The following is a 14,757-nucleotide window of genomic DNA, read 5'->3' as shown; positions in this document are numbered from 1 at the left end:
ATTACTGTTCCTTGTCACTGCGTTCATTGGTTTCTATCAATTATTTCCGTCTCATTGTTTTGCGATTCATAGAAAGTTTAAGCCTCTGTTATAGAATGTCGGGAACATAAACACCTGATAAACACTACAGTGTGGCAATGCTATTGCCAAGTTGATAGGTAAGCTTGTAGGCAAGCAAACATGTCAGTAGATCGATAGAGAGGAAGGGAAACTGGCAGTTTATCAGACATAGAGACACAGAAACATCAGGCATAGAGACAGGCTGGTCAGTAGCTTGAAGTAAATAGACAAACTTTGTAGTAAGCAAAGTGACCAGGAACTCTGTATGTAAATATGATAATAGAATAAAATACCGATAAACTGATAAGTAAGATACATGTACAACAGTTAGGTATTTTTTATTCCGAATACAGAAGCAAATAAAGCAGTAATGATGTATAGACGGTATAATCAATTGATCTCCCTCGATGACGTAGTGTTGAGGTGGTCAGTAACTCAGCCCTGAGATGATTTTTACACCATAATCTGGAACAATGTGAAACTGAAGCAACAGATTGGAGACTTACATACTGTCAAAGGTGAGGTGCAGAGAATCCTGACGACAGGACAGGAGGGGCCCAATAACAGAAGAATGTAATCATTGAGAGGCTGTGTAACAAGAAGGAAAGTTCATGTGCTACTAATGAGTGAAGGACTGGGATGTACAAAGGTACAGGTTAGTGAAAGTAAAAACAGTGCAAGAGCAAAAATAATAGTGCAGTTAAATATTTAGAGTCTGCAGTAAAGATGGGACTCTCAGCGAGGAGGCGAGTTGTAATAATCTTGGTAGAATTACGAACAAAATATGGTGGGTACAAGGACATTTTACTGTGGCAACGTTTCGCTCTCCAGGAACTTTGTTTGGGAGATGAGGTAGAGTGTGTTGGGGCCTTGAAACACCGGAAGTCAATGCTGCAAGCCCGCTGAAAGACAGTCTATTAAAATATGGTGGACTGACAGTGCGGCCTGGTTGTTTGAGCAGAAAATTACTGACATTTCTCCAAGACAACAAGAACAATAACATTCTATGGTCACCATTACACTATGATCAATGTCACCATTACATGATCAACATCACTATAAAGACACCATAACAACGATATGATAATTTTTTCTATAGAATTACAATCACTACGTCATCACCATTATCACTACGTGATCACCACCACCCCAACATGATCACTGAAACCCCTACTTGATCACTATCCAGTATCACAAACACAAGATCACTAGTGAATAACTATCGTTACTACGTGATCACCATCCTCACTACAAGGTTCACTATGACCACATGGTCACCCTCGTCTCATGGTCACCCTCACCTAATGGTCACCTTCACCACATGGACCTCAATATGATCACCATCACAATACATGATACCTATAAAAATACACGATCACCGTCGCTAATACATTAATTAAGATTTTCCCCTACATGATCAACATCAACACCACACGATCACCATCACCACTACACGGTCACCATCACCACTACAGTAAATATTAACAAGTAATTTATTTCATTGTGTTACAGTTCTGTTTGCATTCGTTCGTGGTGCCTCTTCTGCCTTGCAATTTCATTCCACTGTTTCGAATCTTGCAATTTCATTCCACTGTTTCGAGTCCTGCATCAGGGAACTGGTGGGGCTTAAATCCATGGCAGGTGACTACTGAAACTCACAGGCCAGTGTGTTAACCACTCGGCCACCAGCTGGCCAGCTAGCTCTAATTAGAGACAACTGGTCAAGTGGTGAACGCACAAGCCAGGACTCACTTGCCATGGGTTCACATCCCACCCGTTCCCTGAATTGTATTTGTTGTTACTATTTCGTAAGTTATAAGTGCGTTAGTGTTGATCTAATAAAGAGATAACCTGCACATTCGAGAGAGAAGCTTATGACGACGTTTCGGTCCAATTTGGACCACTTACAAGTCACGCTAACACACTAAGGTGAGGGAGCCAGTATATATAGAAGAAGGGGACAAGGATGGATAAAAGAAAGGAAGAAAGAATGAAGTGGAGAAGTAGCGGTAGAGGTAATGCTAGTAGTGGAAGTAGTAGTGGAAGTAGTAGTGGAAGTAGTAGTGGAAGTAGTAGTGGAAGTAGTAGTGGAAGTAGTAGTGGAAGTAGTAGTGGAAGTAGTAGTGGTAGTAGTAGTGGAAGTAGTAGTGGAAGTAGTAGTGGAAGTAGGGGAGTAGTGGTAAACAGAAAGGGAAATGAAGAGAGGCAAAAGTAGTAGTAAAGCTAGTAGTAGTAGTAGTAGTAGTAGTAGTAGTAGTAGTAGTAGTAGTAGTAGTAGTAGAAGTGGAGTAAGTCAAAGGACAAGACAAAGGAGCACTGCAGGAGAGCATTATAATGGCCCACGAGACTAGGACCAAAAACACAGGGGGGTGGGATGAAGGGCAGAACACACCTGGGCACAAAAAAGGAAATCAAAGGAAAAACAGGAAAGGAGAAGAGGTAGAGAGAGGAGAAGGAGGAGGAGGAGAAGAAAAGATCAAGTCATGAGTGTTCTGAAGTTTGGAGCATTTGACAGTGCAATGAGAAATGTAGGCATCTACAGAGACAAAACCAGGACTAAGATTTAGTCTGGGGCCCAAGTGCCAGGAATGGCTTAAATGCAACAGAACTTTAGAGAGCAGAGAGCAAGAACACCAGCTCTGACACCACTTGAACCAAAGTCGTGCTGTACCCCAGCTACAGAACGTTGACGATGATTGTAGTTAACTGTTCCACCACTTGTGCTGAAGAAGACTCGCCATGCCCTTGTTATAGGACTGTCCCTGCCATAGGGTTGTGAACAGTCCTCCGCCTGACGTGCAAACTATTTGTGTCCTTGTCATAGGGCTGTAAACTGTACTCCACCTAACTTGAATAAGACTCACCGTGCCCTTGACATAGGGCTGCCCACTCCATAGGACTGCAAACGGAACTCCACTTGGCATGAATGCACACCGTGCCCCTGCCATAGGGCTGTAAACGGTATATCACTTATACAAACTCCGACACTCTTTCGGGAGCCATTTTCGGGTCACCACATGGAGAAGGCCTGGGTCAGGTCTCACCCTGGCAAACCTACCTGAAGCTGAACCTTTGAGTGTTAGTGTGACATTTAAAGGGCCCAGGTGGGATCGAAACGTCAACAAAAACAGGTAATTTGTTTATTGTTTCAGTCGCGGTATTGTGCCTATTTTTGTTATTTTTGATCTAAATTTGTATTTGGAGATTATTTTACTTGAAATCGTGTACTGAACCAACACGACAGCTGGCTCGCAGACCCATCTGGGCAGTAACCCTTCTGGCATTTACCAGAAGGGTTCCTACCAGTTCAGAGCTCGCATTATTGATCCTTAAGGAACATGACAGAGATTCGCCCATTAGCTAATGACCGTTTTCATTGCTGATTATCAACATTTTGGATGTATCTTGCCAATTGCGCACCAACATCACAGATAAATTGCCACGCCAATCTGCAAAATCCCAACAACTCCTTCAGAGTGCCCATCTCTAGGACTCAAGTTTGGTTAACCAGTTTCCCTGAATTCTTTACCTGACCCACAAGTGTCTAAAACTAGTAACTTTACCTGACCCACAAGTGTCTAAAACTAGTAACTTTACCTGACCCACAAGTGTCTAAAACTAGTAACTTTACCTGACCCACAAGTGTCTAAAACTAGTAACTTTACCTGACCCACAAGTGTCTAAAACTAGTAACTTTACCTGACCCACAAGTGTCTAAAACTAGTAACTTTACCTGACCCACAAGTGTCTAAAACTAGTAACTTTACCTGACCCACAAGTGTCTAAAACTAGTAACTTTTCACACCTTTCATAATAGATGTCTTAAAATACCGAAAACCAACATTATTCATCACAATATTGAAATATATAAAGTTCCTGATTTACCCAACATTTAGGTAGACTGATTTCTTCTACTTCCAAGTTTTCGATTTTATTTTTAAAAGACAAACATAATTTTAACAACCGTGAGTTAGAGTGCATACATGGATGGGTACAAATTTGTGTACATACGTGTGTGTGTGTGTGTGTGTGTGTGTGTATTTGTGATTACATACATATTAGCGTAAGAGGCAGTGAGTGTGTTTTATACATGTGTGTGTGTGTGTGTGTGTGTGTGTGTGTGTGTGTGTGTGTGTGTGTGTGTGTGTGTGTGTGTGTGTGTGTGTGTGTGTGTGTGTGTGTGTGTGTGTATTTGTGATTACATACATATTAGCGTTAGAGTGTGTGTGTGTTTTATACATGTGTGTGTGTGTGTGTGTGTGTGTGTGTGTGTGTGTGTGTGTGTTAGTTACCATTTTGTCCTAGGCACATGTCGATTAGACACTAGGCCTGTTGTATATGAGTACGTGTGTGTGTGTGTGTGTGTGTGTGTGTGTGTGTGTGTGTGTGTGTGTGTGTGTGTGTGTGTGTGTGTGTGTGTGTGTGTGTGTGTGTGCTCATGTGCGCAGTTTTATGAGTGTATGAATGATGGTGAACACACAAGCTTCGTTTATGGAAATGCGTAAGTGAGTGTAAAAACAAGTGTATGAGTAAGTTAAGTAAGTTTACTTAGGTACAAGTACATGTAAAAACACTTACACAATCTATCATACATATTAACGAATATGTAAATTACCCAGGATAACCCAAAAAGTCAGATAAAGTGACTTATTAACATTGTGAGCGGCGCTTGTAACTGATCGTTTTCCAAATACATAAGACAAATAACAAAATAAAAACACGAAGTTTAATACTTATTACAGTTATTACAACAAAACATTCACAAATGCACTTAAGCTGCTTATTAAGCACAAAAAGAAACTTATATTTAATGTTGATGAATTGTGTAATATAAATAGAACTCCCAAATTTTCACTGAGTGACCAGGCCTTGGTGGTCGAACTGGACGGTAGCTTGGCTGCGTCTGGCTGATCTACGATCTAGACTGTCTTGGTGGGTGTATTTACAGGACGCAGTTTCTGTGTGTCCCCTCCTGTAATTCCACCCACCTGGACAGTCTCTACCGTAGACCAGCTAAACAAGGCCTCGTTCTCATCTGGCTAGATCACGGAGGGATACATAACCTGGGGAAGGCTGAGGCTGGAAGATATCCTAAGGGAAGTGAGGAAGGGGAGACATTCGGGGGCCCACGGATGGATTCCTGGACACATGGACCTGGGAAAGGAGAGGATACCTTGGGGAAGTGGGGAAGGGAAAATATCTGAGGGCGGACAGATGGACTCCTGGACACGCGGACCCGGGGGGGGGGGTGGGTTGGGGTGTGGGGTGCAAGGTTGGGGAAGGGGGAAGTGGGGAAGGGGGAGCACCTGGCCTTCGCACAGGTGTACTCCTGGAACCACGGGGGAAGGGGGAGCACCTGGCCTTCGCACAGGTGGACTCCTGGAACCACGGACCCGGGGGGGGGGGTGGTTGTGCAAGGTTGGGGTGTGGGGGAAGTGGGGAAGGGGGAGCACCTGGCCTTCGCACAGGTGGACTCCTGGAACCACGGACCCGGGGGGGGGGTTGTGCAAGGTTGGGGTGTGGGGGAAGTGGGGAAGGGGGAGCACCTGGCCTTCGCACAGGTGGACTCCTGGAACCACGGACCCGGGGGGGAGGTTGTGCAAGGTTGGGGTGTGGGGGAAGTGGGGAAGGGGGAGCACCTGGCCTTCGCACAGGTGGACTCCTGGAACCACGGACCCGGGGGGGGTGGTTGTGCAAGGTTGGTGTGTGGGGGAAGTGGGGAAGGGGGAGCACCTGGCCTTCGCACAGGTGGACTCCTGGAACCACGGACCCGGGGGAGGGGGTTGTGCAAGGTTGGGGTGTGGGGGAAGTTGGGAAGTGGGGAAGGGGGAGCACCTGGCCTTCGCACAGGTGGACTCCTGGAACCACGGACCCGGGGGGGGGGTTGTGCAAGGTTGGGGTGTGGGCGAAGTGGGGAAGGGGGAGCACCTGGCCTTCGCACAGGTGGACTCCTGGAACCACGGACCCGCGGGGGGGGGGTGCAAGGTTGTGCAAGGTTGGGGTGTGGGGGAAGTGGGGAAGGGGGAGCACCTGGCCTTCGCACAGGTGGACTCCTGGAACCACGGACCCGGAGGGGGGGGGTGGTTGTGCCAGGTTGGGGTGTGGGGGAAGTGGGGAAGGGGGAGCACCTGGCCTTCGCACAGGTGGACTCCTGGAACCACGGACCCGGGGGGTGTTGTGCAAGGTTGGGGTGTGGGGGAAGTGGGGAAGGGGGAGCACCTGGCCTTCGCACAGGTGGACTCCTGGAACCACGGACCCGGGGGGGTGGTTGTGCAAGGTTGGGGTGTGGGGGAAGTGGGGAAGGGGGAGCACCTGGCCTTCGCACAGGTGGACTCCTGGAACCACGGACCCAGGGGGGGGGTGGGGAAGGGGGAGCACCTGGCCTGTGCAAGGTTGGGCTGTCGGGGAAGTGGGGAAGGGGGAGCACCTGGCCTTCGCACAGGTGGACTCCTGGAACCACGGACCGGGGGGGGGGGAAGTGGGGAAGGGGGAGCACCTTGTGCAAGGTTGGGGTGTGGGGGAAGTGGGGAAGGGGGAGCACCTGGCCTTCGCACAGGTGGACTCCTGGAACCACGGACCCGGGGGGCCTTCGCACAGGTGGACTCCTGGAACCACGGACCCGGGGGGGGTGGTGTGCAAGGTTGGGGTGTGGGGGAAGTGGGGAAGGGGGAGCACCTGGCCTTCGCACAGGTGGACTCCTGGAACCACGGACCAGGGGGGGGGGGGGGGAGCACCTGGCCTTGTGCAAGGTTGGGGTGTGGGTCAAGTGGGGAAGGGGGAGCACCTGGCCTTCGCACAGGTGGACTCCTGGAACCACGGACCCGGAGGGGGGTTGTGCAAGGTTGGGGTGTGGGAGAAGTGGGGAAGGGGGAGCACCTGGCCTTCACACAGGTGGACTCCTGGAACCACGGACCCGGGGGAGGGGTGGTTGTGCAAGGTTGGGGTGTGGGGGAAGGGGGAGCACCTGGCCTTCGCACAGGTGGACTCCTGGAACCACGGACCCCTGGGGGGGACGCCTGGAACCCCGGACCCGGGGGGGGGTGGTTGTGCAAGGTTGGGGTGTGGGGGAAGTGGGGAAGGGGGAGCACCTGGCCTTCACACAGGTGGACTCCTGGAACCACGGACCTGAAGGGGGGTGTGGGGGTAGTGGGGAAGGGGGAGCACCTGGCCTTCGCACAGGTGGACTCCTGGACACGCGGACATGGGAGAGACGAAAAAGGATACTCACTGGTTGTCGAGGCAGACCCTGGGGAAGGGAGGATGCCTGAGGGGACACAGGCGGACTCCTGGACACACGGACCTGGGAGAGACGAAAAAGGATACTCACTGGTTGTCGAGGCAGACCCTGGGGAAGTGGGGAAGGGAGGATGCCTGAGGGGACACAGGCGGACTCCTGGACACGCGGACCTGGGAGAGACGAAAAAGGATACTCACTGGTTGTCGAGGCAGACCCTGGGGAAGTGGGGAAGGGAGGATGCCTGAGGGGACACAGGCGGACTCCTGGACACGCGGACCTGGGAGAGACGAAAAAGGATACTCACTGGTTGTCGAGGCAGACCCTGGGGAAGTGGGGAAGGGAGGATGCCTGAGGGGACACAGGCGGACTCCTGGACACGCGGACCTGGGAGAGACGAAAAAGGATACTCACCGGCCGTCGAGGCAGACCCTGGGGAAGTGGGGAAGGGAGGATGCCTGAGGGGACACAGGCGGACTCCTGGACACGCGGACCTGGGAGAGACGAAAAAGGATACTCACCGGCCGTCGAGGCAGACCCTGGGGAAGTGGGGAAGGGAGGATGCCTGAGGGGACACAGGCGGAGTCCTGGACACGCGGACCTGGGAGAGACGAAAAAGGATACTCACCGGCCGTCGAGGCAGACCCTGGGGAAGTGGGGAAGGGAGGATGCCTGAGGGGACACAGGCGGAGTCCTGGAACTGGGAGAGACGAAAAAGGATACTCACCGGCCGTCGAGGCAGACTCTGGGGAAGTGGGGAAGGGAGGATGCCTGAGGGGACACAGGCGGAGTCCTGGACCTGGGAGAGACGAAAAAGGATACTCACCGGCCGTCGAGGCAGACTCTGGGGAAGTGGGGAAGGGAGGATGCCTGAGGGGACACAGGCGGAGTCCTGGACCTGGGAGAGACGAAAAAGGATACTCACCGGCCGTCGAGGCAGACTCTGGGGAAGTGGGGAAGGGAGGATGCCTGAGGGGACACAGGCGGAGTCCTGGACCTGGGAGAGACGAAAAAGGATACTCACCGGCCGTCGAGGCAGACCCTGGGGAAGTGGGGAAGGGAGGATGCCTGAGGGGACACAGGCGGAGTCCTGGACCTGGGAGAGACGAAAAAGGATACTCACCGGCCGTCGAGGCAGACCCTGGGGAAGTGGGGAAGGGAGGATGCCTGAGGGGACACAGGCGGACTCCTGGACCTGGGAGAGACGAAAAAGGATACTCACCGGCCGTCGAGGCAGACCCTGGGGAAGTGGGGAAGGAGACCCTGGGGAAGTGGGGAAGGGAGGATGCCTGAGGGGACACAGGCGGACTCCTGGACCTGGGAGAGACGAAAAAGGATACTCACCGGCCGTCGAGGCAGACCCTGGGGAAGTGGGGAAGGGAGGATGCCTGAGGGGACACAGGCGGACTCCTGGACCTGGGAGAGACGAAAAAGGATACTCACCGGCCGTCGAGGCAGACCCTGGGGAAGTGGGGAAGGGAGAATGCCTGAGGGGACACAGGCGGACTCCTGGACCTGGGAGAGACGAAAAAGGATACTCACCGGCCGTCGAGGCAGACCCCGGGGAAGTGGGGAAGGGAGAATGCCTGAGGGGACACAGGCGGACTCCTGGACCTGGGAGAGACGAAAAAGGATACTCACCGGCCGTCGAGGCAGAACCCCGCCGAAAAAGGATACTCACTGGCCGTCGAGGCAGACCCCGGGGAAGTGGGGAAGCGTGAGAACCTGGCCTTCGCAGGCAGACTCCTGGGGAAGTGGGGAAGGGAGGATGCCTGAGGGGACACAGGCGGAGTCCTGGACAGGTGGACTCCTGCTGGGAAAAAAAAGGATACTCACCGGCCGTCGAGGCAGACTCTGGGGAAGTGGGGAAGGGAGGATGCCTGAGGGGACACAGGCGGAGTGCCTGAGGGGACACAGGCGGACCTGGGAGAGTGACGAAAAAGGATACTCACAAGCCGTCGAGGCAGACCCCCGGGGAAGTGGGGAAGGGAGAATGCCTGAGGGGACACAGGCGGAGTCCTGGACCTGGGAGAGACGAAAAAGGATACTCACCGGCCGTCGAGGCAGACCCTGGGGAAGTGGGGAAGGGAGGATGCCTGAGGGGACACAGGCGGACTCCTGGGCCTGGGAGAGACGAAAAAGGATACTCACCGGCCGTCGAGGCAGACCCCGGGGAAGTGGGGAAGGGAGAATGCCTGAGGGGACACAGGCGGACTCCTGGACCTGGGAGAGACGAAAAAGGATACTCACCGGCCGTCGAGGCAGACCCCGGGGAAGTGGGGAAGGGAGAATGCCTGAGGGGACACAGGCGGACTCCTGGACCTGGGAGAGACGAAAAAGGATACTCACCGGCCGTCGAGGCAGACCCTGGGGAAGTGGGGAAGGGAGAATGCCTGAGGGGACACAGGCGGACTCCTGGACCTGGGAGAGACGAAAAAGGATACTCACAAGCCGTCGAGGCAGACCCCCGTGGAAGTGGGGAAGGGAGAATGCCTGAGGGGACACAGGCGGACTCCTGGACCTGGGAGAGCCGAAAAAGGATACTCACAGGCCGTCGAGGCAGACCCCCGGGGAAGTGGGGAAGGGAGAATGCCTGAGGGGACACAGGCGGACTCCTGGACCTGGGAGAGCCGAAAAAGGATACTCACCGGCCGTCGAGGCAGACCCCGGGGAAGTGGGGAAGGGAGAATGCCTGAGGGGACACAGGCGGACTCCTGGGCCTGGGAGAGACGAAAAAGGATACTCACCGGCCGTCGAGGCAGACACCGGGGAAGTGGGGAAGGGAGAATGCCTGAGGGGACACAGGCGGACTCCTGGACCTGGGAGAGACGAAAAAGGATACTCACCGGCCGTCGAGGCAGACCCCGGGGAAGTGGGGAAGGGAGAATGCCTGAGGGGACACAGGTGGACTCCTGGACCTGGGAAAGACGAAAAAGGATACTCACCGGCCGTCGAGGCAGTCCAGAACAATGAAGTATGAGAGGGAAACCCGTCCAGATGAATGAAATATGACAGGGAAACCCGTCTAGAAGAATGAAATATGACAGGGAAACCCATCCAGAACAATGAAATATGAGAAGGAAACTCTTCAAGAACAATGAAATATGACAGGGAAACCCGTCCAGAACAATGAAATATGACAGGGAAACCCGTCCAGAAGAATGAAATATGACAGGGAAACCCGTCCAGAACAATGAAATATGAGAGGGAAACCCGTCCAGAACAATGAAATATGAGAGGGAAACCCGTCCAGAACAATGAAATATGACAGGGAAACCCGTCCAGAAGAATGAAATATGACAGGGAAACCCGTCCAGAAGAATGAAATATGAGAAGGAAACTCGTCAAGAACAATGAAATATGAGAGGGAAACCAGTCCAGAACAATGAAATATGACAGGGAAACACGTCCAGAACAATGAAATATGAGAAGGAAACTCGTCAAGAACAATGAAATATGACAGGGAAACCCGTCTAGAACAATGAAATATGACAGGGAAACCCGTCCATAACAATGAAATATGACAGGGAAACCAGTCCAGAACCATGCGATATGACAGGGAAACCGTCCAGAACAATGAAATATGACAGGGAAACCGGTCCAGAACATTGAAATAAGACAGGGAAACCCGTCCAGAACAATGAAATATGAGAAGGAAACCCGTCCAGAACAATGAAATATGAGAAGGAAACCCGTCCAGAACAATGAAATATGACAGGAAAACCCGTCCAGAACAATGAAATATGAGAAGGAAACCCGTCCAGAACAAGGAAATATGAGAAGGAAACCCGTCCAGAACAAGGAAATATCAGAAGGAAACCGGTAAAGAACAATGAAATATGAGAACGAAACCCCTCAAGAACAATGAAATGTGAGAAGGATACCCGTCCAGAAAAATGAAATATGACAGGGAAACCAGTCCAGAACAATATAATATGAGAGTGAAACCCGTCCAGAACAATGAAATATGACAGGGAAACCAGTCCAGAACAACGAAATATGAGAGGGAAACCTGTCCATAACAATGAAATATGACAGGGAAACCAGTCCAGAACAAAGAAATATGAGAACGAAACCCGTAAAGAACAATGAAATATGAGAACGAAACCCGTAAAGAACAATGAAATATGAGAAGAAAACCCGTCCAGAACAATGAATTATGAGAAGGAATCCCGTCCAGAACATTGAAATATGAGAAGAAAACCCGTCCAAAACAATGAAACATGAGAAGGAAACCCGTCCAGAACAAGGAAATTTGAGAGGGAAACCCGTCCAGAACAAGGAAACATGAGAAGGAAACCCGTCCAGAACAAGGAAATATGAGAAGGAAACCCGTTGAGAACAAGGAAATATGGGAAAGAAACCCGAAAAGAACAATGAAATATGAGTAGGAAACCCGTCCAGAACAATGAAATATGACAGGGAAACCAGTCCAGAACAATCCAGAACAATGAAATATGACAGGGAAACCCGTCCAGAACAATGAAATATGAGAAGGAAACCCGTCCAGAACAATGAAATATGAGAGGGAAACCCGTCCAGAACAATGAAATATGAGAAGGAAACCCGTCCAGAACAATGAATTCCTTAACGATTTTTCGTAGGACATTCCCCTTAGCTCTGGAACTAAACGTGCTTGATTAAGTGTGGGTTCCAAACAGGTGCTGCATATTCCAGTATGGGCCTAACGTACACGGTGTACAGTGTCTTGAACGACTATTCACAGGTTTGCTAGGCGCCCATATGCTGCAGAAGTTAATGTGTGCTTCCGGAGACATGCTCGGTGTTATCACCCCAAGTTCTTTCTCCTTGAGCGAGGTTTGCAGTCTTTGGCCACCTAGCCTATACTTCGTCTGCGGTCTTCGTTGCCCTTCCCCGATCTTCATGACTTTGCAGTTGGCAGGGTTAAATTCGAGAAGCCAGTTGCTGGACCCGGTGTCCAGCCTGTCCAGGTCTCTTTGAAGTCCTGCTTGATTCTCATTTGATTTAATTCTCCTCATTAACTTCACATTATCGGCGAACAGGGACACTTCTAACCATTCCATCATGTCATTCATTCACATAGACCAGAAATAGTACTGGTCCTAGGACCGACTCCAGTGGGACTCCGCTCGTCAAAGGTGCCTGCCCACTGTGATACATCATCTCGTACCATGACTCGTTGTTGTTGTCTCCCTGTCAGGTATTCTCTAATCCACTGCAGTGCCCTTCCTGTTATACGCGCCTGATCCTCTAGTTTCTGCACTAATCTCCTGTGAGGAACTGTGTTTAAGGCCTTCTTGCAGTCCAAAAAGATGCAATCAACCCACTCCTCTCCCTTGTGTCTTACTTCTGTTACTTTATCATAAAACTCCAGTAGGTTTGTGACACAGGATTTACCTTCCATAAGTCCGTGCTTGTTGGAGTTTATAATCTTATTCCGTTCCAGGTACTCCACCACTCTCCTTTTGATAATCTTCTACATGACTTTGCATACTATACACGTCAGTGACACTGGTCTGTAGTTTAGGACCTCTTTTCTGTCTTCTTTTTTTTAAAAACTGGTACTACATTTGTAGTCTTCCACACCTTAGGTAGTTGCCCAGTTTCAAGGGATGTGTTGAAGATAGTGGTTAGTGGCACACACAGCATTTCTGATCCCTCTCTAAGTACCCACGGGGAGATGTTGTCTGGTCCCATTGCCTTTGAGGTATCAAGGTCCCTTAGCAGCTTCTTCACCTCCTCCTCAGTTGTGTGTATGTCATCCAACACTTGTTGGCATAATCCTTTTGGTGTCCCCCTCTGTTCTGTCCACCCAGAGGCCTTCCTGTCTCCAATGTATTTCCATGTACTTGGAAATATAAACACATATGCAGTTTAATGTGATCCTTTATTGACAACGTTTCGCCCACACAGTGGGCTTTTTCAAGTCGCAAACAGATCTGTTTGTGACTTGAAAAAGCCCACTGTGTGGGCGAAACGTTGTAAATAAAGATTCACATTAAACTGCATGTGTTTATATTTCCATTGTGTCGGTATTTTATACCATTTATTTCCAATGTAAATACTTCCTTAAATCTCATGATGAGCTCCACACATACCTCTTGATCCTTTCTGGTGAGTTCCCCACCTTCTTTCCTCAGTCTGATCACCTGGTCTTTGACTGTTGTCTTCCTCCTAATGTGTCTATACAGAAGTTTCGGCTCAGACTTGGCTTTCGATGCTATGTCTTTTCGTACTGTTGCTGGGCCTCCCTCCTTATCTGTGCATATTCGTTTCTGGCTCTTCGACTAATCTCTTTATTTTCCTGGGTCCTTTGCCTCATGTACCCTTTCCATTCTCTGGTGCACTTAGTTTTTGCCTCCCTACACCTTCGGGTAAACCAAGGACTCTCTTTGGTCTTCCCATTATTTCTATTGCCCTTGGGAACAAACTTTTCCTCTGCCTCCTTGCAATTTATTGTTACGTATTCCATCATTTCATTTACTGACTTTCCTGTCAATTCTCTGTCCCACTGAACCTCCTGCAGGAAGTTCCTCATACCTGTGTAGTCCCCCCTTTCATAGTTTGGCTTTTCCCATTCAACTCCTGTTACCCTCTCCACTTGTAACTCTACTGTGTATTAAAAACACAGAGCTCAAAGAGGCTTCTCATATGTGATGTCCTCATTGTCTGAACTGTATGTCTGAGGATTTCTCATTCATTCTTTCATGCCACTCCTCATATTTATTCGTTATTCTATCCGCGTTCGTGTACCAAACCTTCAACTTCTTTTCTAAAACTGTGATCCTGGGAGAAGATTGGGGTTGGTGGATCGCGATCCCTGGCGGAGGCCTACGGGGGTTTGCGGTGGGGGTGGGAGCAGAGTTCCCATAAGGGGTTGCTGTAGGGGTGGGGTTTGTGGTGTGGGGGGTGGGGACAGAGGGATCAGTGTGTGAGTGTCGGTTTAGATTGTTCAGTTTTGTGTGTGTGTGTGTGTGTGTACTCACCTAGTTGTACTAACCTAGCTGAGGTTGCAGGGGTCGAGTTCTAGCTCCTTGCCCCGCCTCTTCACTAGTCGCTACTAGGTCACTCTCCCTGAACCCTGAGTTTTATCATACCTCTGCAGCTATGAATGGATCCTGCCTCCACTACATCGCTTCCTAAACTATTCCACTTCTTTACTACTCTGTGGCTGAAGAAATACTTCCTAACATCCCTGTGATTCAACTGTGTCTTTAACTTCCAACTGTGTCCCCTTGTTGCTGTGTCCCATCCCTGGAACATTGTCTTTGTTCACCTTGTCAATTCCTCTCAGTAGTTTGCATGTCGTTATCATGCCCCCCCTACCTCTCCTGTCCTCCAGTGTCATCAGGTCGATTTCCATTAAAGGGCTTAACCTCTCCTCGTAGGACATACCCCTTAGCTCTGGGACTAGTCTTGTTGCAAACCTTTCAACTTTCGCTAGTTTCTTTACGTGCTTGGCTAGGTGTGGGTTCCAAACT

The sequence above is a fragment of the Cherax quadricarinatus genome, unplaced genomic scaffold, assembly GCF_038502225.1.
Source record: "Cherax quadricarinatus isolate ZL_2023a unplaced genomic scaffold, ASM3850222v1 Contig361, whole genome shotgun sequence".
Lineage (NCBI taxonomy): Eukaryota > Metazoa > Arthropoda > Malacostraca > Decapoda > Parastacidae > Cherax > Cherax quadricarinatus.
This window is presented reverse-complemented; position numbering follows the sequence as displayed.